The sequence below is a fragment of the Balaenoptera physalus genome (genome assembly GCF_965194825.1).
Source record: "Balaenoptera physalus genome assembly, chromosome: 19".
Classification (NCBI taxonomy): Eukaryota; Metazoa; Chordata; class Mammalia; order Artiodactyla; family Balaenopteridae; genus Balaenoptera; species Balaenoptera physalus.
Window position 1 is genome coordinate 45,674,931 of NC_138900.1, and position 23,605 is coordinate 45,698,535.

General features: G+C 35.6%; 1 long non-coding RNA gene across 4 annotated transcripts in view; it reads right to left on the reverse strand.

Annotated features, from left to right (window-relative positions):
* LOC309649485 overlaps window positions 1-23,605 on the reverse strand; it is a 274,375-nt gene that overhangs the window by 245,690 nt on the left and 5,080 nt on the right. For all 4 annotated transcript variants that reach the window (XR_014257137.1, XR_014257138.1, XR_014257139.1 and 1 more), the window contains exon 2: window positions 23,501-23,556. This is a non-coding gene — a long non-coding RNA (uncharacterized lncRNA). The remainder of the gene's footprint in view (window positions 1-23,500; window positions 23,557-23,605) is intronic.

Here is a 23,605-nt window from a genome sequence, read left to right on the forward strand (position 1 = left end):
CTTGATTTGTTTTAGTCTTTTGATAATAGGAGTTGTCATTATTAGAAATTTATTTAGTCAGTTTTTATTTTTCTGGAACAGTTTTAGTTTCACAAATAAGTTGAGCAGAGAATACAGAGTTTGCATATGCTCCCTCCCCTCACATAGTCTCCTCACCATCAACATCCTAGGTCAGAGTGGTACATGTGTTACAATTGATGAACCAACATTGACACATCATTATCACCAAAAGTCTATAGTTTACATTAGCCTTCACTCTGTGTTGTATGTTTTATGGGTTTTGACAAATGTATAATGCCATATGTCTACCATTATAATGATACAGAATACTTTCACTGCCTTAAATATCCCCTATGCTCCACCTATTCATCCATTCCTCTCTAAATACACTGACAACTACTGATATTTTTACTGTCTCCACAGTTTTGCCTTTTCCAGAATGTCATGTAGTTGTAATAATAAGAGTATGTCGTCTTTTCAGATTAGCTTTTTCATTGAGTAATATACATTTAAGATTCCTCTATGTCTTTTCATGGCATGATAGCTCATTTCTTCTTAGCACTGAATAATGTTACATTGTCTGGATGCACCATAGTTTTTTGTTTCTTTGCTTACTTAAAGTTCCTTAACCTACTGAAGGACATCTTCATTTCTTCTAAATTTTGGGAATTATGAACAAAACTGCTACAAACATCTATGTACAGGTTTTGTGTGGAATAGTCTTCAACTCATTTGTCAAAGTTCAATGGGCATGATTGCTGAATACTATGGTAAGATCATATTTAGTTCTCCAAGAACCACCAACTGTCTTCCAAAGTGGCTGTACCATTTTGTATTCCCACCAGCAAGGAATGAGGATTCATGTTGTTCCACATCCTTGTCAGCATTTAGTATTGTCAGTGTTTTGAATTTTAGCCATCTAATAGGTGCGCAGTAGTAACTAATTTTTGTTTTACTTTGAAATTCTCTAATAATATATAATGTTCAGCATCTTTTCATATGCTTGTCATCTGTATATCTTCTATGGTGAGATTGTCAGATATTTTGCTCATTTTTTAATTGAATTATTTTCTTATCAAGTTTCTTTTTAAATGTTACATTTCCTTCTTTTATTGTAGCTGCCTATCCATACCAGGTAGTACAAAAATCTATTATTAAGTTTTAAGAGTTCTGGGTATATTTTAGATAACAGCCCTTTATCAAATGTCTTCTGCAAATATTTTCTCTTAGTCTGTGGGATGTCTTCTACTTCCTTTGACAATATCATTTTATAACAATTAAAAATTTTTAGTGAAGTCCAACTTATCAATTATTTCTTTCACCCCCTTTGGTGTTATATCTAAAAACTCATCGCCAAACCAAAGGTCATCTGAATTTTCTCCTATGCTATCTTCTAGGAGTTTTACAGTTTTGCATTTTACACTTTGTTCTATGAGCCATTTTGAGAACTTTATTTTTGGCCTTGGTTTTCCAAAGAATGGAGCTCAAAGTCTAAAACCCCAACCACTTTGCAAAGCTATTAGGAATATTCACCAGTGAAGATTAGGAAGGAAATAATTTCTTTCATTTATTGAACATCCAAATGGAGTCTGGTAACATATTGAATCATGTGGGAAATAGAGTATCTCAGAATACATTATCTGGAAAGACCCTTGGCAAATTGTTCCTCTTTGACTGTGATGCATTTAGTGGATCATTAATAGGTATTATAGAAGGTAGATAAAAATGGATCTCTTTGTTAAATAAGTTTTGAAAAATTTTACTTAACATACAACATATGTCTTTACCATCAGGATTTTTAGAGCCTTTAATATATTAATGATTCCTGTGACTCTCTAAAAGGGCAGTACATTAACTAGAGTTCTCCCAGCTGAACATACAATATTCTCTTGAAAAACTGATGTTTTGAATGAAAACAAAAAATCGTTTTATAGATAAGAAAATAAGCTCATGACATGAAGTTCAGCATTATGCCAAAGATCATTCAACTAGTTATTGGAACATTTGGTATTGACACAAACTATCTAATTACAAGCCGGTGTTGATTTAATTCCCATTTACTCCTTGAAGGAAGTGAAGACTCATTCATTAAGTGTTTGTGAAGCATGTATAATGGTATTTTGGACAGAGGGACATAGCATTATGATGTCTACTCAATCTTAACACATTCCCTTATATCATGATATAATATGTTCTAATATTTTAGGAGTTTATGTCTTAATGCATACATTGCTAACTCTATTCAGCCCTTTGTAATTAGTGTGTCATCAAGATGATCTGAGTATTGCTTATGACATTTGGGGGCATTCAAGACTTGCCCTAGTGACCTCATTTATGGTAACTCTATTTAGGCATCTCTATATGCACACTGGCTTTGTGAAGATGCCATTTTTGTGAAATGATTTTGCAGTTAGGAAAATTTGTGCATTGATGATAATAAATTTATCTTCTCCAATAAAAATACCATTAACTAAATTCTCCTGCAATCCATTTCACTCCTTGCAGAGTCAGATAAATGCTAAGTTTGGGCACATGTATTCTTCAGATAATCAAAGAAGACTTGAGATGACAGCAGTCAGTGAGAATTCTGAGCAAGGATTAACATTATGAACGAGCTTGTCCATCTGTTGAACAAAACCTAAATCTGATTCCGCTTGAGCACAACATATGTATTTCCAAAGCAAAGCATTCATTCAAAGTATCTATCTAACAGTCCAGGTAACACAGAGTTTATTATTAATGTTACTCTATGAATAGAATACTCATTAATTTTTGTAATGTTTTACAAATTCACAATGCAACTACGGTAAAATGCCTGCACCTAATAATCTATTCAGGAATATCAAGAGTAACAGTGGATATGTGTGTATAGTTCATTTCTGCAATATCCATCTGCCAAGCTTTTCCATGTTTATTACAAATCAAAACAAAAAATATTTCAAAGTACACAAAGAGTTTTCTTAGCAAAATCTTATATCCTTTAGTTAATTTGCAAAGGCTTACAAAAGCATTTGTTAAAACAAATTTTGATCATTCTTAGCATAAACATACAAACAAATAAAAATTCCTACACATCCTACTGGGCAAGCTCATATGGGGAAAGAAGAGCAACCTTATGCAAAATGATACTATCCTGATTGATGTGGAAAAAAGACCAAGAGCTCACAGAAGCAAGAAGGTAAGAATCTTAGTTCTTTCATTTACTAGTCCATTCAAACGACTCATCTGATCTCTTTTTCCTCCTCTAGTAAATGGGCACAGTGAAAATTAGTGTTGTGTGTATTAAAAAGTAAATAATATACAACCATAACTTGTACGGTCCTTAGGATTCAATAGATATACAGGAAATTGCTGTCCCTTTTCTTTTCATAGAAAAAGTGTTCATTTACAAAATGCATAACAGTTGCTGTAGTGTTCAGTGCTAGAGAAAGGAAAGGCCAGGTGCTTTTACCTCACTGATTTACTGAAACAAGGCTATAGTAAAATAAGATATTGTGAATCACTCAAATAAAAAAGATTGAACAAGATCCAATTTATATTACACTATTTAATAGTTATAACATTTGTGTTTCCTCAAATAAATCTTCTAAATGCCATCTAAGTGATATGCAGAATACGTGATTTTTAAAATATAATTTAAATGATATTGGGCAGTTTATAATGATGTTAAGGCCCTTTTTTTTTTTGGAAAGAATGGAGTAATGAAAATCTGACTTAACCTTCTGCATTAGTTTGCTAGGGCTACCATAACAAAATACCACAGACTGAGTGGCTTAAATAACAGAAATGTATTTCTCACAGTTCTGGAGACTAGACCTCCAAGATCAAAGTGTAGAAGTCTAAGATCAAAGCCCAAGATCAAAGTATAGCCAGATTTGTTTTCTTCTGGGGCTTCTCCCCTTGATTTGGAGATGGCCACCTTCTTACTGTGTCCTCACATGGTTGTCCTTTGGTCTGTGTGCATATGTGTCCTAATTCTCTCTTCTTATAAGAACACCAGTCATAATGGATTAAGGTCTACACTTATGGTCTCATTTTACATTAATCACCTCCTTAAAGGTCCTATCTCCAATACAGTCACATTCTAAGGTACTGGGGGTTAGTACTTAAACATATAAACTTGGGGGAGGCACAGTTCAGCCCATTAGCAAATAGAAGACCAGACAACATATATGTAATAGTTATTTTCAGATGTTGGATAGCAGGTAGCACAGAAATGTTACCTCTGAGAGAAGAGAAATAAATGTGGTGGACTCTGCTATGGACCTAGTTTTCTTCCTAGAGGCCCATTCCAGTTTCCAAACCAGGATGGTATGTATGGGGTAAAATTCCAGGAGGCCTTGCAAAGAATGATGAGTGTGCTGTAAACAGAATACTTCTCAGAAATCACACTAGGTAGGCAGACCTTCTAGCTCTGACTATTCATAGATTTTTCATTTATCACTTGGGCATTCAGTAGAAACCCTAAAAGGCCCACAAGTTTAGTAGGGCTAAACAATTCCTAAAGTAATAGGTACTCTTAAAAATTGCCTAAAACAAGTCTCAACAAACCAAAGCTAATAGATGAGTGAATTAATACTGCCATAATAAAGCTCATAATTCTTTAAAGGAGAATAGCAAAATTCAGACACTCATGAACATAACATTCACAACATCCAAGATCCACTCAAAATTTGTGAGGCATGACAATATGTAAGAAAATGTGAACCAAAATTTTTTTAAAATGATCACTAAAAACAGACACAGAAATGATAGAGATGATGAAATTTACAGACAAGAACACCTGATTTTATTATGCCTAAGGATTAAAGTAAAACATGTACAAAATAATGAGAGAAATGGAAAATATGAAAGAACCAAATGATATATCTACAAAATAAAAATATAATATCTGTAATTTAATTATTCACTGGATGGGATTATCAGCAGGAAGACATTCTGGAAGAAAATATCAGTAAACTTAAAGATAGAGGGATAGAAACAATTCAGATATAAGCATGGGGCAGGGGTTGGGGGGAGACCAAATACTAAAAAGGAAGAGCACTAATAATGATCCATGGAAAAACAAGTGTTCAAAATATAGTGGATGAAAATTTCATAAATATGATGAAAGCTTTACATCCAAAAATTCAATAAACAAAATCCAAGCAAAATAAACACAATGAGACCACACCAAGGCATATTCTAATCAAACTGCTGACAAGCAGTAATAAAGGGAAAATTTTTTTTAAAGTTGACTGAAAAGAAATGCCTCATTAAAGACAGAGGAACAAAGATAAGAATGACTGTAGCTTTCTTTTGTGAAATTATACAAGCCAGAGAATAATTGATACCATTTTTAAAGTTGAGAGAGGGAAAGCAAAAACCCAATTAGAGTTAGCCCAGAGAAAATATCTGTCAAAAATGAAGTGAAAATCAAGATTTATTCAGAAAAAATAATTGAGAAAAATTTTAGCCAGCAGATTTTCACTAAATAGCAATTTTTCAGAAAAAAAAAATTCTTCAGACATAAGAATTGTCCATTCAAGACGGAGACTTGAATTTATACAAAGCAACACATAGCAACACACATAATAAATACACAGGCAAATAAAGACTTTTTCATATTAAAAATTCCCTGAAATTTGAATTTTTAAAGTAAGCTTTGTGCGATCTTCTTCTTCCTTGCCGAAAAAGAATTGGAAGACTGGGCTAAAAGAAATGCACCCATCCAGTCCTCTGCTCTGTGGGGGCACAAACCTGCCTCCCTCAGTCCACTGGCTCTTCTCCCCTCCCCAAACCAGTCTGTACACGTGTTCTTCACTTTACACAAAAGACACTTCAACCAAATAAAGTCAATTTCTCTAAAATGATAAATAAATAAATAAATTTCTGAATAAATCTTTATTTCAACTTCATTTTTGATATAAAATTAGAAAAAAAATTGGTCTTCAATTCTTATCCCATATTCAACAATTACCTTAAAATGAAACAAAGACCTAGACAGAAAAGCTAAAACTGTAAAACTTCTGGAAGTTGCCATAGACATTATGCTTATGAAATTGGGATAGGCCAAGATTTTCTACACAGGAAATCTAAAGTATATACCATAAAAGGAAAAAAAAATCAATAGAAATTCATCAAAATTGAAATAGTTGGCTCTTATCATGGCATCATGGAAAAAATTAAAAAATCAAACATTGAACTATGGGAGAAAATATTTGTAACACATTTAACTAACAATGGCTTGTGTTCAGAATATATTAAGAATTCTTGCAATTTAAAACTAAGGAAACAAACAACATAATAAAAATGGGCCAAGAGTTTGAGTAGAAACTTCACACAAGAAGATATTGAGAGGAGGACCTTCAAGATGGCAGAGAAGTAAGACGTGGAGATCACCTTCCTCCCCACAAATACATCAAAAATACATCTACACGTGAACAGTTCCTACAGAACACCTACTGAATGCTGGCAGAAGACCTCAGACTTCCCAAAAGTCAAGAAAATCACCACGTAACTGGGTAGGGCAAAAGAAAAAAGAAAAAACAGAGACAAAAGAATAGGTATGGGACCTGCACCTCTGGGAGGGAGCTGTGAAGGAGGAAAGGTTTCCATACACTAGGAAGCCCCTTCACTGGTGGAGATGGGGGGGGGGCGGGGGGAAGGTTCAGAGCCATGGAGGACAGCGCAGCAATAGGGGTGCAGAGGGAAAAGTGGAGAGATTCCTGCACAGTGGGTCGGTGCCGACCAGCACTCACCAGCCCGAGAGGCTTGTCTGCTCACCCGCCGGGGCGGGTGGGGGCTGGGAGCTGAGGCTTGGGCTTCAGAGGTCAGATCCCAGGGAGAGGACTGGGGTTGGTTGCGTGAACAGAGCCTGAAGGGGGCTGGTGCACCACAGTTAGCCGGGAGGGAGTCCGGGAAAAAGTCTGGAAATGTCTAAGAGTCAAGAGACTGTTGTTTCTGGGTGCACGAGGAGAGGGGATTCAGAGCACTGACTAAATGAGATCCAGAGATGGGCGCGAGCTGCAGCTATCAGCGTGGACACCAAAGACGGGCATGAAACACTAAGGCTGCTGCTGCCGCCACCAAGAAGTCTGTGTGCTAGCACAGGTCACTATCCACACCTCCCCTCCGGGAGCCTGTGCAGCCCGCTGCTGCCGGGGTCCCATGATCCTGGGACAACTTCCCCAGGAGAACACATGGCATGTCTCAGGCTGTTGCAACGTCATTTTGGCCTCTGCCGCCGCAGGCTCGCCCCACATTCCGCACCCCTTCCTCCCCCCGGCCTGAGTGAGCCAGAGCCCCCTAATCAGCTGTTCCTTTAACCCAGTCCTGTCTGAACAGGAAACAGATGCCCTCAGGTGACCTACACGCAGAGGCGGGGCCAAATCCAAAGCTGAACCCCAGGAGCTGTGCAAACAAAGAAGAGAAAGGGAAATCTCTCCCAGCAGCCTCAGGAGTAGCGGATTAAATCTCAACAATCAACTTGATGTGCCCTGCATCTCTGGAATACCTGAATAGACAACGAATCATCCCAAAATTGAGGTGGTGGACGTTGGGAGAAACTGCAGACTTGGGGTTTGCTGTACGCAATAGATTAGTTTCTGCTTTTTTTGTTTAACTTAGTATAGTTTTTAGTGCTTGTTATCATTGGTGGATTTATTTATTGGTTTGGTTGCTCTCTTTTTTTAAATTACTTTTCTTATTCTATTATTTTAATAATATTTTATTATTTTTTATTTTAATAATTTTATTAATTTATTTCTTCTTCCTTTTCTTCTGAGCCGTGTGGCTGACAGGGTCTTGGTGCTCCGGCCAGCTGTCAGTCCTGAGCCTCTGAGGTGGGAGAGCCGAGTCCAGGACATTGGACCACGAGAGACCTCTCAGCCCCATGTAATATCAAACAGTGAGAGCTCTCCCAGAGACCTCCATCTCAACGTTAAGACCCAGCTCCACTCAACGACCAGCAAGCTCCAGTGCTGGACACCCCATGCTAAACAACTAGCAAGACAGGAACACAAACCCACCCATTAGCAGAGAGGCTGCCTAAAATCATAATAAGTTCAGAGAAACCCCAAAACACACCACAGGATGCGGTCCTGCTCACCATAAAGACAAGATCCAGTCTCATCCACCAGAACACAGGCACCAGTCCCCTCCACCAGGAAGCCTACACAACCCACTGAAACAACCTTAGCCACTGGGGGCAGACACCAAAAACAATGGGAACTATGAACCTGCAGCCTGTGAAAAGGAGACCCCAAACACAGTAAGTTAGGCAAAATGAGAAGACACCCAGCAGATGAAGGAGCAAGGTAAAAACCCACCAGACCAAATAAATGAAGAGGAAACAGGCAGTCTACCTGAAAAGGAATTCAGAATAATGAGAGTAAAGATGATCTAAAATCTTGGAAATAGAATGGAGAAAATACAAGAAACGTTTAACAAGGACCTAGAAGAACTAAAGACCAAACAAAGAATGATGAACAACACAATAGATGAAATTAAAAATTCTCTAGAAGGGATCAATAGCAGAATAACTGAGGTAGAAGAACAGATAAGTGACCTGGGAGATAAAATAGTAGAAATAACTACTGCAGAGCAGAATAAAGAAAAAAGAATGAAAAGAATTGAGGACAGTCTCAGAGACCTCAGGGACAACATTAAACGCACCAACATTTGAATTATAGGGGTCCCAGAAGAAGAAGAGAAAAAGAAAGGGACTGAGAAAATATTTGAAGAGATTATAGTTGAAAACTTCCCTAATATGGGAAAGGAAATAGTTAATCAAGTCCAGGATGCATAGAGAGTCCCATACAGGATAAATCCAAGGAGAAACACGCCAAGACACACATTAATCAAACTATCAAAAATTAAATACAAAGAAAAAATATTAAAAGCAGCAAGGGAAAAAGAACAAATAACACACAAGGGAATCCCCATAAGGTTAACAGCTGATCTTTCAGCAGAAACTCTGCAAGCCAGAAGGGAGTGGCAGGACATATATAAAGTGATGAAGGAGAAAAATGTACAGCCAAGATTACTCTACCCAGCAAGGATCTCATTCAGATTTCCCGGAGAAATTAAAACCTTTACAGACAAGCAAAAGCTAAGAGAATTTAGCACCACCAAACCAGCTTTACAACAAATGCTAAAAGAACTTCTCTAGGCAGGAAACACAAGAGAAGGAAAAGACCTACAATAACGAACCCAAAACAATTAAGAAAATGGTAATAGGAACATACATATCGATAATTACCTTAAATGTAAATGGATTAAATGCTCCAACCAAAAGACATAGACTGGCTGAATGGATACAAAGACAATACCCATATATATGCTGTCTACAAGAGACCCACCTCAGACCTAGGGACACATACAGACTGAAAGTGAGGGGATGGAAAAAGATATTCCATGCAAATGGAAATCAAAAGAAAGCTGGAGTAGCAATTCTCATATCAGACAAAATAGGCTTTAAAACAAAGACTATTACAAGAGACAAAGAAGGACACTACATAATGATCAAGGGATCAATCCAAGAAGAAGATATAACAATTGTAAATATTTATGCATCCAACATAGGAGCAACTCAATACATAAGGCAAATACTAACAGCCATAAAGGGGAAATCAACAGTAACACAATCATAGTAGGGAACTTTAACACCCCACTTTCACCAATGGACAGATCATCCAAAATGAAAATATATAAGGAAACACAAGCTTTAAATGATACATTAAACAAGATGGACTTAATTGATATTTATAGGACATTCCATCCAAAAACAATAGAATACACATTTTTCTCAAGTGCTCATGGAACATTCTCCAGAATAGATCATATCTTGGGTCAGAAATCAAGCCTTGGTAAATTTAAGAAAATTGAAATGGTATGAAGTATCTTTTCCAACCACAACACTATGAGACTAGATATCAATTACAGGAAAAAATGTGTAAAAAATACAAACACATGGAGGCCAAACAACACACTACCTAATAACCAAGAGATCACTGAATAAATCAAAGAGGAAATAAAAAAAAAACTAGAAACAAATGACAATGAAAACACAACAACACAAAACCTATGGGATTCACCAAAAGCAGTTCTAAGAGGGAAGTTTATAGCAATACAATCCTACCTTAAGAAACAAAAAAAATCTCAAATAAACCACCTAACCTTATACTTAAAGCAATTAGAGAAAGAAGAACAAAAAAACCCTAAAGTTAGCAGAAGCAAAGAAATCACAAAGATCAGATCAGAAATAAATGAAAAAGAAATGAAGGAAACAATTGCAAAGATCAATAAAACTAAAAGCTGGTTCTTTGAGAAGATAAACAAAATTGATAAACCATTAGCCAGACTCATCAAGAAAAAAAGGGAGAAGACTCAAATCAATAGAAGTAGAAATGAAAAAGAAGTAACAACTGACACTGCAGAAATACAAAGGATCATGAGAGATTACTACAAGCAACTATATGCCAATAAAATGGACAATCTGGAAGATATGGACAAATTCTTAGAAATGCACAACATTCCGAGACTGAACTAGGAAGAAATAGAAAATATGAACAGACTTATCACAAGCACTGAAATTGAAACTGTGATTAAATATCTTCCAACATATAAAAGCCCAGGACCAGATGGCTTCACAGGTGAATTCTATCAAACATTTAGAGAAGAGCTAACACCTAACCTTCTCAAACTCTTCTAAAATACAGTGAGAGAGTGGCAATGACATATATATACTACCAAATGTAAAATAGATGGCTAGTGGGAAGCAGCTGCATAGCACAGGGAGATCAGCTCGGTGGTTTGTGACCACCTAGTGGGGTGGGATAGGGAGGGTGGGAGGGAGATGCAAGAGGGAGGGGATATGGGCATATATGTGTACATATAGTTGATTCACTTTGTTATACAGCAGAAACTAACACACCATTGTAAAGCAGTTATACTCCAATAAAGATGTTAAAAAAAAAGAAGGTATTGAAATGTCCAATAAACATATGAAAAGCTATTCAATATTTGTAGACATCAGGAAAAATGCAAATTAACTTTACAATGAGATCTACCTACACACCTTTGAACAAATAAGGTTTTTAAAAGTGACGACACCAAATGTTGGTAGGATATCTAATAATATATCGGATAATATCTAACAGATATATTGCTGGTGGGAATGCAAAATGGTACAATAAATCTTGAAGTACTCAGACTCTTCATGTACACTAAACCATATGCTTACCATATGACCCAGGCATTCTATTTCTTTCTAGGTATTTACTCAAGAGAACCAATGTATGTCCTCACAGACTTTTTTTCTGAATGTTCACTGTAGCTTTAATCATAACAGTAAAAAATAGAAACAATTCTTATTAATCAATAAGCAAATAAATGACTAAGTAAATTTTGATGTGTCTAGACAATGGAATACTACTAAACAAGAAAAAAGGAAAAAACTACTAAGGGTGGAGAGTGGAGAAAGAGGTGATGCTGGGTAAGCAGAAAGGGGCCTTTTAGGCCAGGGTCAATAATTTATATAGTAGTCTTGGTTCAGTGAAAAGGCATGGAATGTTGTAAGTTGAGATGTGGCAGAATTTTCTTTAAAACAAAGTCATTTTGGCTTTTGGGTCAACAGTTAATTATTGGCATGTGGATTTTAGTCAAGAAAATGAAGAGATAGAAAGGGACATTTTACAGATACTCTAGTGGGATAAAATACAGTCGTCACTTTGGTGGTAACAGGAAACAGAAAAATGGACGGATTTTGAATATATAAACAAAGTTTAATATATGCATGCATATGTATATCTATATTGATATAGACATAGATGTAGTTGTATACAGAGAATAAAGATATTATAGATATAGATGTGAAAGTACATATAAGTATAGATATAGATATGGGTATAGGTTCTGGAGTTGATAAGCCTTCCTTATGGATTGAATGTGGGTAATCAAAGAGGATGTGGAATCAGATCAGGATGTCTTGAGAATTTGGGACATATGGTTCCATTTAAACATTGTAGAATATTGGCGGAAAGTGTGAGAGAGTTAAGAACCTTGTCTCAGGGCTACAGCAACCCTTACCAAAAAGGGAAATGAGACCAAAACTCAGAACTACCTCTGAGTAGAATTAGGAAAAAGCTGAATCTATTGCAAGTATCCCAGGGATGGTAACTCTATCAATTCTCCAGAGATATTATCATGGATATATACAATTTGGGTCCCACTTCTAAGATATCAATTGATTAATCAAATTAAAGATACAGATGAACAGAATAAAATTTTCTTCTATGTGCCTGTGAGTGTCAGAAGGGTCTGAAATATAATTAAAACAAATCCACCTAGGACTTGGACTTCTGGAAATACCAGTGTAATTGAAAGCTATTTTTTTCTACTAATCTATGTACAAACAAACAAGCCCACTAAAATTCAGGTAGATACCAAGAAGAGCATTTACTCCAAGGTAATAAAAATAAACTCAGACTGGCAAACTGACTGATGGGGGAAATTGGAGAGATCCATGCAAATCTGTAGAATCTCTGCAAAGTCACTAGGCTAAACTAATCAATATTAAGGAGTATTTTCCATGATCCTCAATTTTCATGTGAAGATGGAAATCTTTTCTCTCTGGCTACTTGATGAAAACTCGAAACTTATTCTAGAAGTAATGGAATTCAGTGATTTTGAGGTCCCTGGAATGGTTTACTATTTGCTTAGGAAATTAGGAGCACGTTCCTTATCTTCATTTGAGGTAACAAAGACCTAGGGGAAGTTACCTCTTCACAGAAGAAAACAGAAGACATTATGATCCGTAGGCTGTGCATTCTAGATCTAGCTTTTCCACTCACCTAACAAGTACAAGTGGTTTCATATTCTTATCCCTCAATTCCATCACATATGAAATGAAAATATAAAGTTTGCTTCCCACAGAAAATTATAAAGATTAAATATATTCTGAGTATTGCTTTAGGAATTAAAACAATAAATGATATTAGTTTCTGTATTTATTAATTTATTTAACAAACATTTATGGGGTCCTTTCTATGTGCAGGTCAAATTTTATGGTGATGATCAAGATAAAAAAAGTCCCCATTCATGAGCATAATTGCATTCAAGTAGGAGAAATAGACAATAATCAGCACTTAAGTCAACACAAATACAATGGAGAAATATAAAGATAGTGAACTAAAGACTTATAAAAGTGAATGGATGAAATGAAGTTAAACTTCTACTTCACATCATAATGCAAAATAAATTCCAGGTGGATTATGGAATAGCAATTTTAGAAGTAAACCTTGGAGGCTACATGTAAAAGCTAAGGCTTGGGGGAGACTTCTCAAAGAAGAATGGAAATGCATAAGCTGTAAAAAAACATAGAGAGTCCTACTGTATAGCACATGGAACTATATTCAATATCCTGTGATAAACCATAATGGAAAAGAATATGAAAAAGAATGTATATATACATATAACTGAATCACTTTGCTGTACAGCAGAAATTAACATAGTAAATCAACTACAATTCAATAAAATTTTTAAAAATGTAGGGAGACTTTTTGCTATAAAATTTGTAATGACAATGAAAAACTGTTAAATTGATAAGAAGACAAAATGCAATAGAACCTTAGACTGGAAAACAATTAAGGATAACTAGTTCACACTAGAGAAAATCCAAATGCCAATAAACATTAAAAAAAAAATGAATGTGACACTTTAGATAAGCTGGTCATGATTGTCCCCTGCAAACAAAACTTGAATAAAATGAAGGATTAAGTCATGCAGCCATCCAGTGAATGAATACACCAGGTGGAGTGAAGAGTTAAACCAACAGTCTTGAAATAGAAGACACACTGGTGTCTTCAAGAATAGCTAACCCCTTAAGCCAGGGTGTGATTGATTATAGGGGACCAGAAAGGCGGCAAGGAGATCTGTTAGCAGTTAATTGCAATAATTAAGATGAGTGATGATGGGGGCTTCAATTCAGGTAGTGGGATGGTATGAGGGGAATCATTCATATTTTGAACGCTTTTTCTAAAGTTAGAAGAAACAAGTTGCTTATGGATTTTATTCCATTTGTGAAAGATACAGAAATAAAGCTTACTTAGCAGATATGTGAGTGTAACCAAACTGCAAATCATTTAGTAGGAGAGAGACTTGAGCTGACCTCACAAAGGAATATTCAGGATTAAAGTTGATAGTTTCTAAGAACTTCTAGGGAATTAAAATGTTTAGTAGACATGAGATATATAAAAACTAAATGTATAATTTCTTACAATACTCTATAATTTAAAAAAATAGGTAATTATGCAATTGATATAAATTAATTTAAAATAACTAGGATAAGTATAAGGAAAAAAATCAATATTCATAAATCTACCTCCCAAATACAACTATTAAGAAATGGATAGATAGACAGATAATCTATAGATATAAGTATACCTTAATATTTTTAGGCATTTGTTTTGAAAAATAAATGTCAAGTATAAATACAAGTAGACACACACATATGTTTAAAAATGGATAATATTCAACCCATTAGTACATTTATCTATGCACTTCTCTATTCATATGGCTTATTAAACTTATACAAGTTAATTCAGAACTTGGCAGTTTCTATCATCAGTGCATTCAAAGAAAGGACTCATTCTCTTTGTCTTCCCCCTGTCCTCCATTTCCATAAGCGGAAACCAATAAAGTGCTCTGCAGACAGAATAACTTTAATGAGGACAATGTAACGGATAAATTGAGACAACTTTGACTCTAGTAGAAGATGAGAAAAAAAAATTTTATCATAGCCATTTTTTCCTTGCTACCATTGACTTGACCTGAGAAATTCATTGTCACATGAAAATTTAAAAAACCCTGCAGACCTTGAGGGAAGAATTTCATCAAATGCTTCTGTTCGAGTAATAGCACATACAAATAGAATACATGCATCTGTGAAATATTAAATATCAATGGCATGTACAGTTATTCCAAAGTCATTCATTTTATATAAGATGTTAGGCCTTGATCCTCCTTCCAATTTAACTTTGCCACTCTGCTCCTGATAGAATTTATTTTTTCAAGTAATAGCTATACATGTGGATATAACAGCATTGTAGATTTTAGCTTTACACTGCATGCATTACCCAAGTCAGACTCACAATGAGTTAAAAAGAAAACAGTATTTATAAAATACAATATTTTGGTATTTTAGTTAAGTATTCATTTTTGTGTATTTGTTGTGTTATGTGTATATGTGATTAGCCATTATAAAGAAAGAGAGACTAAGCTAAAATTTTTGTAAGTTTTAACTGGAGTAAAATTAACATCATGCATGAAGAGTCAGAGTTGATCAAACCCAGTGCTCTGTAGTACAATAAGGAACTGGACAGTCACTGGAGAGTTTTGAGGGTTGGGTTTGAATCCTATTTTCATTTTGTGATATTTGACAACTTACTCAAAGAACTGAAGTTTCTTCACCTGTAACATGAGAGAAGTATTTAGCCCAAAGACAATGAGATTAAAATATTAAGTGCATAAACACTTTCAATTCATCTAGCAAACATTTGATAAATGTAAGCATGAGTGAATTCAAATGCAGGCAGGGCTTCCTGAAGTAGGTAAAATGACTTATGGCCTTACGGATGATTAGGGGTTCGCTTGGTCAATAAAAGGATTGCGGAAAGGAGAAGGCGTTCTAGACATGAACAAAGGAACAAACATAGAGCATAATGCATTAGGATATACCATTAGCTTAGTAGGATCATGCATAAAGTTTAGAATATTAGAAGGTTACAGTCATAGGTAGGAGCCTTGCTTAGAATGATGTCTTTCCATAGAGAACATGTCATTAGACGTATTAAGTTAATAAACCAAAGTTATACAGCTATGTAATATAAAAGGCAAAGATGATAAATAAGATGACATTATTTATTTTGAAGTGATGACCTTATTTATCCTATCTTTAGCAATACTCTTGGGCCTGATATTAGAGCCCTAATGTTTAGAAATTAATGGGACAAGATTTTGTTGTTTCTTTTTTTTGTTAATATTCTGAGGATTCTTGAAAAATGTGTCAATCTGTACAGATTCTAAGTGATGAGTAACTGTACCCTTACGTCACTCCTGGTCAGGTATATATCCCTTGCTCTCTGTGAATCTAAATTACCCTTTCTTGGACTAGGTAAGACAATTATTCCCAAGTTAAATTAAATCTGTCCAGCAATTTTGTATTGTGTTCCTCATCAAGATTTCTTTTTCTATCATTTTCTGTTTTAATACTAACAGAGGCTTGAGTTTGAATGAAGCAGAAATATATTTCCTCAACGATATTTCCACCTGAAGGTCATTTATTTACAGAGACATATTTCAGGTGCTTTGTTAATACTTTCAAGACAATTTACTGTTTTCATTGAGAAAATCCCCCCAAAAGTAATGAGAATATGAAAATAATTAAATATACTAAAGTTTGAATATGATTATAGGAGTTCTTATTGTCTAAATTTGTTTCTTCCAATACATGATGGTGAAATTTCACTGTAATGAAATGAAATATATCATTCATAAACCAATATTGTTCAGTTTAAAGACTCTATAGAATGGCTAGAAAGAGCTGTACATTGATTTCCAATTTTTAATGACTTTAAAAACCAGTGAAAAATTATTCCATAAATAGAGTATCTTTGCCTGTTTGTAAATTTTATAAAGACAAAAAATTTAGCATACTACCAATTGCTGTGTCTCCACCCACTCATTTATTCCTTAATTTATTCAATGCCTCAGGGGCAGTAGGGAATAAGGAAGCACAGCTGGACTTTGACCAAACTAAGGGACTTTGCATTATCTATTTAGAACTCACACTTTTTATTTTCCTGTATAGTGGGACAACTGAGATGTTATAACAAAAGGATGACCTGGTCATTTGTTTTTTCTCAGTCATCCCACTCTTGAAGAAGGATGGAAAGTGGATAACTGGGCCTGGAGGTGGGCATGAAGAATAAAACTGATAAAAGTAACATAGATTAAGAGAACATTAGATTTGTCTAAAGGTGAAATAATGAAACCTTTATAAAATATGGTAGTGAGAGAATGAGATGAGAATGTTTCAGAATGAGAAGCAGAATTGAAAACACGTATTTCGTAGAAATTATATTGTTTGGAGCTGTGAAATGAGAGAGGAAGAACAAGTTTTCTGTTGTCTTTCCCCTTCAAACAACAGATGATAATATTTACAGACCTATGGAACCACACTGTTTGTTTATTCTATGAGACTGTGAGGAAGGATTTAGTTGTGGAATCAAATATCTTGATGCTTAATGAATAATGATTTGAAAATCTTAAATCCTTAGGCTGTGAAAGAAAAAGGTTTCACTTGATCAAGTAAGAATGAAACTAAGGTGAGAATAAGTTGGGTGGGTCAGGAGACAATGTCATCACACCTTTCATGAACTTTCTTCTTTAAACTGCAATATGACTTCATTGAAGTGGTGGTTTTGTAAATTCAATCACACTTGAATGTGGTTTGAATTTTGAGTGTGTCACCCAGCTTACTGGTATCAATTCTTTAGGAAACACAAGATGAGAATCTTGATGCAAATTTGCAAGAATTGAAAACTCTTAAGAGAGGGAGAAGCCAAAGGAGAATAAAAATCTGAACAGATCACGACTCTGCTCATTTCTAAAGGCTCAATTCCCATACTGTACATGTGTGTAGATGGTTTCCAATTCTCGAGGAACCAGAATTCACCTGTTGCTGGGTAGTGTGTGTGTGCATATTACCACCTCTGAAAGAGTGAGTAGTATGGTCCCATATCCTCAATGTAAACAGTAACAGAAATAGCAGACAACCCAAGGAATTACAGAGTAGCACAAAGGCAACTGTATTTTATTTCACTTCTGAGTATTATGTTCATCTGCAAAGCAGCACCATGACAGGACAGCACCACTACCATTACTGGTAAATAGTAACCACTCGCAAAACTTCTCAGTAGTGGTTACCTCCACAGTCCAAATTCTTTGCCTCCATGATAGACAAGATGGAATGGAAACTGGCCATACCAGTTCCTTTAAATTCACGCTATTTAAACACTTTAACTGTTGAAATCAGCTATGGACTCAAGTAAGGCTGAGACAAGTAGCTTTACGCAGAGGAAGGAGAAACACGGAAAATACATCAAGAGGTTGAGGATAAATTTCAAGGTAAAAACCAAGATCAGTTCCTGAGTATGTGATCCATCATAGTCTAATACTGAGACAATAGACTGAATTTATGTTTCATGTACTAGTTTTGAGTACAAAGGTTATTCAAAGCTATATGGGACTGTCATCTGAATTGGCGTCATGCATATGGGGCATCACCTATTAGGGATTTAATTATCAAGTATTTGGAGGTCCAAATAAGAGGGTTGCTTAGCTTTTAATTATTGATATCTAATTTTGTAAATGATCTCCTTTGTCTCTAGTATCCTATTTACTCTCATAATTTGGGGGGGAAATCAAGTAGTTTGAAAAGTACTATATTTGTAGTAAAAAAAATAAAAGGGGGGGTGTTTATATACTATTTTAAGTAGTCAATTTCCTTAAGTTATCTAAGCCCTGATTTCTTCATTTGTAAGCTGAGGGTAATAACACCCTTTTTTTTTTTCTTTTAATTTTTTTTTTTGGGTAATAACACCCAGCCTGTCTCTTTCTTGGCATTGTTTTAGAGACCTTTGGGATATGGAGAAAAAATACTATACAAGCAAGACATCATTGCCATTATTGAATTACTTATCCTCTTTTACATTTCTAAATCTGAATGCCTGAACTTTTATTTAGGGTGCACTGAAGACAATTTTAGCAAGTCCAGAATTCTATAGGCATTTCAGTGTTAGTTCCTATATATGGGGGGTGGGGGAGGGGGCTTTTTTTTTTTCCTAGAAGTATTGAGACCAGTATTAATCACAAAAAATCATTTGAAGACTTTGAGGTTTTAAGATAAAAACAAGACTATTCATAAGTTGAATGTGTAATTGTCTTACTATCAAGCACAAAACACTCTAATTATAAAGGTATATTTATGCACGTATGTGTGAGAGGATGTGTGTGTGTGTGTATGAATGAGTGTGTGTTTGTGCACATATGTGAGTTTACAGTGTACAGAGAGCCTTTTTAAAGTTGATAATAATAAGACTGATCTATCATATAAACATCTGACTATCCCAATCAATATTGCTCTTTTAAAATGTATATAGAAATATTTAGGATTGAATATTTGTTGAGAATATCTAAAACTACAGAATAAATATGTAGAATTACTCAGATGGTATAAACCTACTGACAGAGGTCAATCACTACTGTGATTAACTGGTATAGGCACCACCCGCTTTTCGAAATTCACTTTCCGCCCCTTCACTTTTATGAAAGAACTACATTGCACCAGTTTTTGCTAACTAAAGAAATCTGAAGAGGATTTTCACTTGTATAAGAAAAGGCAAAAACTGAAATTAGCATTCATCATTTGTTTTGCAGAGAGCTGTTATATAGGAAGTGTACACCCTGAGCAGTCAGAGTGGCCCCCCAGCTCCTTCCTAGGAACCACACTCAGCATCAAGCCACCATAGCTTTGAATTGTGTCTGTGAGCATCTGTGCTTCATTTCGGTTTATTTTGTGCATCTGTTAGCAAGATATGTCCTAAGATCATTGATTCTTCGCTTTACACCATTTTGGCTTATGAAAAGTTTCATAAGAATACTCTACTACTTTCAGATAGTGGGGGAAACCTGTAACTAGACTGGCTCAGAATATGAAAATAAACATTTCTAGCTGGATTATGTATGCCCAAAGGAAAATACCATTTTGAACTAAATGTATTCCAATGGCCACACCAGTTAAATATTGCATGAGTATCATTCAAAGGTGCTAGTTCAGCAGGAAGCCTGTGACGAGGAAATGAATTTCTTAGGTAAAATGATGAGCTCATTTAATCAGCTTCCAAATCCTTGACAGGGATTAATCTTCCATTAGGGAAGCAAGAAGCTCCTCCAAAGCAAACATGGTGGGTACTGTCCACCATTTTAAGTGAGAGGTTTTCTTTTTATTGCAGTCATCAAATGCCTCCTATATTATCACTTTATTCATAATTATTTGCAGTTTAATCAAAACTAAAATACATTACTGTGAGTAACAATTTATTAAGCATAAATTATATGTTAGGCACAATGCTAAGTACCTTGCATGTCTAACCATATTTTAAAATAAACTGCTCGGTACTATTAGTATACTAACCTTATTGTTGACTTGCCAAAGTTTACAATGCTAACATGAGGCGATGCTGGAATCTGAACCCACTCAGTTCACTCCAGAGGTCATCCTCCTCATTAGGTTGCCATTTTTTCTTACCCATTTTCTTCTTTGTGATGCCAAGACACAAAGACAACTCCAGAAATGAACCGAAAAAAATTGGGGTTTGTAACCCGATTTCACGATTTTTCAATTTCAGGAACTTGGTTCCTTAATCTTATCAACTCAGGCCTGTTGGTAGAATGGTACTAAAAGAGCTATAAAGTATAAAGAGTTAAAAACTCTCATATCTATATTGTGCATGTTTTTGAGAACAGAAAGTTGCCAAACTTGGGTTCAAAAACAGGATGTCTGATTCTAAAACCACCATATGATACTAATTCCTTTCTGCAGAAACATTTGCTAGTGATAGGTAAATACTACTGTGGATAACAGCAGCACTGAAGTAAAAATGCATTTGTTGTAAATAAGATTTTAAAGAGAGAAAAATGTCTGCTAAATACAATTTGGTGTTTTTCTTTTATCAATCACACTCCATGCAGTTAAAAATACAGGCAACTTTTTACAGCCTCCCTTGCCATTTAACTTGCCTCTCCATTACTTTGGCAAAAGCATCACCATGGCAACCAGTCTCTTCCAATTGTGTTTACACTAATGTTTCTATTTTCACTATTGACTTTGGGAATGCTTTCTAACTCCGGTTTAAGTGAAAGTTAGGAGGACACAGTTGTAAATGGTAAAAAAAAAAAAAAAAAAAAAAAAAGCCAAAAAGCTTCAAGCAGAGCATCTGAGCTAGAATCATTCACAGAGAAACAATAGTAGTAGTGGTAGTAATAGTGATAACAGAGGCTACTATTTATTAAATTTATATGATGTACCAGGACATCTGAGAAGACACCTACATCTGTTATTTCTCCAAACAGTCCTGTGAGATAGATATTACAGATAAGGAAACTGAGTCACTAGAGGTTCATTAACTTTCCCAAGGTCAAAGAGTTAGTAGCTGATATAGCATATCTACCCATATCTACCCAAATTTTTTAGACTCTACAGACCATTTAATTAAAAAAAATCTTAATGGCCTTTGCAGTGTGATTTTATGGACACCTGCATATGCCTTAGAGCTGGTTATTTCTGGCAGGCAACTTCCACGTCAGTTGATTTAGAACTGACTTTTCTAGAAGCAGAGCCTGAGACTGGGATTCTTGTGAAAGTATTTACTAAGGGTATGCTCCCAGGAAAAGGTATGAACAGGATACTCCAAATTCATTCTCTCCTTTCTCTCTTCCTTTCTTCCTCTCTCTCTCTCTCACACACACACACACAACACACACACAGACACACACCATATGTACACCAAGCTTTGCCTCCAAACTAAATTTTAGGAAAGAAAAGTCTACATCATTCAATATCAAATATCTACCTCTGGTTCCATGAAATCTGGCCAAGAGGACAGGATCATATAGTAAACACATTGATGCCAGCACTTAAGGGTTAATTTTCAATAAAGATGAACAAACATCTGAAAAAACTATTTTTCACATTTAGCCTAAAATAAATATCTGTAATACACAGCAGATTATAGCTGCTGGCATAATAGATATTAAACTCTGTTAATAGCTTTAACGTGATTTGTATTTCTTAACCACTAGAATAGCCCTGTGAAGTAGATGTTATTTTCCTAATTTCACAAATGAGTAAAGAGCTCAGAGGGCCAAATAATGTGCCTAAGGTCACAGAGCTGCAGCAGCAAAGTCACATTTCAAGTGCTTTTTACCACACCAAGCACCCTCACATCCCAGCTGCCTCAACAAATCCAATATTTCCAGGGGAACTGCTGTCATAGTGTGAGTTCCTTTTATATTTCTCCCCATCTTTCCTCCTACATTGAAACAGGGTCAAGGAGGCCAGCTCTGGCCACAGCAGGCTCCTTTTAAGGAGTAGCACCTGGGTTCCCTGGAAACCATTCACCTTCCCTCCCACACCGGGAGACCATCGAGAGCCTGCCACTCTCACTGCCTGACTGTTCAGGTAAATATCTCACAGATAATCTTTTTTCTCTCTTTTCTTTTCTACTTGCATTCTCCAACCTTCTTCCCTCTTCAATTTCCAAGGAATTAATCTTAGATAAGGGCAAGAATTTTTAGGCTAGATAGAATTTCCACAGATTCATTTAAAGTCTAAACAACTCTCAGAAATTCAATTTCTCTACTGCATATGGAGCACCTGCTATGGGCCAAGTACCAGAGTAAGAGTTGAAGATGAAAACGAAATGAGGTCTTAATGTTGAGAAACATGAAGGACTTATTTAAAAAAACACCTTTGTAAACAAGAACACAATTATTTTTCAAATAACTAGGAGTTACCATGGACTTACTACATTCCTGTTACTGAGCTCTCTGTTTTATAAATGTTTTCTTACCTGATCCATTTAACAAGGTGTATTTTATCATCACTATTTTACTAATGAAATATTGAAACTCAAGGCAACATGGCTAAACAAGAGTCCCGTGTGGGAGCTAAACATGTATTTTTTCTGACTCTTTTCAATACCTTCTTTTATCTGTTCTACAGCTCAGTGAACTATAATAAAATATTGAACAGAAGCATATAGTAAAACACAGTAAAATGCCGCACAACACAAAGAGATGTAGAAAATGTCACATCTGAATGTGGAATTATGAATTCTATTTTGTACTATGCTCTTCATAATAGGATTGTCAGGGGTTAGTATCCTCAGGCAAGACTTTCAATACAGGTCACAGGTCACCTGCTTTCATCTGTTTCTAGTAGGCTAAAGTTCTGTACTCTGGGGAAGTAGGAAACAGGTGTCTAGAGTCAAACAAGAAATTATAGGGGAGGCAGAGAATGAAGTTGCCAAGAATCAGTCAGATGGACATGGAAGGTCACTGTTACCGTAAATGCAGAGAATGGGAAATGGGAATAAGAAAGCAGGCTGGCAACTCAGCACATCGGAAGGTGATACATTCCAATATATTTAAGAGCCTGAACTCTGAGTTCAAACTACCCCAGTTCAACTCCAATCTGCATCTTGCTCCCTATATGGCGTATCTAAGATATTTACCACTTACAGCTTCAGTTTCCCCACCTTTACTGTTTTATCTGAGTGATCATCTATAAATCACAGTGCCTAGCATTAGAAAAGCATTTAAAGCATATTATCTGAAGTTCATGGAATGAGTCAGCAAATTTATTTCATCTCTTGTCTCTATTAGATTTGAGTCCTACCTGCCTCCCCATCTGTTGAAAGGCCAGGCTTCAGTGTCTTGTAGGTGCCAGGAGACCTGGAGAATGGATGAGACAGAGAATTTAATCTCTAGGAGTAGCAGGAAA